The 720-nt window shown below is 42.4% G+C and overlaps 1 non-coding gene across 1 annotated transcript; it reads right to left on the bottom strand.

Moving 5' to 3' along the window:
- Positions 1–325: 325 nt before the first annotated feature.
- Positions 326–432, bottom strand: LOC116107605. The gene has a single exon (XR_004124499.1). It is a non-coding gene; the product is annotated as a small nucleolar RNA R71 (small nucleolar RNA).
- Positions 433–720: the final 288 nt, after the last annotated feature.

The raw sequence follows: 720 nt of genomic DNA, 5'->3' as shown, positions 1-720 counted from the left end.
GTGGGTCAAGTATTACTAGATCTACAGTACAAGCAAACAACTTCGAGATCAAGCCGGCAATCATCCAGATGATCCAGCAGTCGGTTAGATTCAACGGTGATTTGAAGGAAGATCCGAATCAGCACATTGCAAATTTCCTGGAAATTTGTGACACCTTCAAGTCAAATGGAGTGTCGGATGATGCTATTAGGCTGCGTTTTTTCCCATTTTCATTTGGAGATAAAGCAAAGGGGTGGTTAATGGCATTACCATCGGGAACAATAACAACGTGGAATGATCTAGCAAAGAAATTCTTGACCAAGTTCTTTCCTCCGCTAAATCAGCTAAATTGAGAAATGATATCACATCATTTCTACAAGATGATGCCGAGTCATTGTACGAGGCTTGGGAGAGATACAAGGAGTTAATGAGCAAGTGTCCACACCATGGTTTGCCAGTTTGGCTTCAAGTCCAAACATTCTACAATGGTTTGATGGGTAATGTTGTAACGCCCCACTTGAGGTACGTAGTTATTGTTCCTTCATTTGCTCTTATTTGAGAGGGTGTCGTGGTAATATTGTTTGTTTGACATTAGTATGAGTGTTGTGTTGAATAATTGCCTTGAAATTGGTTAAAAATAGAAGAAGTGTAGTGTGCCAAGCTTCGCCGGGGCGAAGAAGAATCTTCGCCGCGGCGAAGAGGTGTTGAAACCACGGGAAACTTTCTGGACAGTTTCGCCGC

Source organism: Pistacia vera, unplaced genomic scaffold (assembly GCF_008641045.1).
Source record: "Pistacia vera cultivar Batoury unplaced genomic scaffold, PisVer_v2 Contig542, whole genome shotgun sequence".
NCBI lineage: Eukaryota > Viridiplantae > Streptophyta > Magnoliopsida > Sapindales > Anacardiaceae > Pistacia > Pistacia vera.
This window is presented reverse-complemented; position numbering and strand designations above follow the sequence as displayed.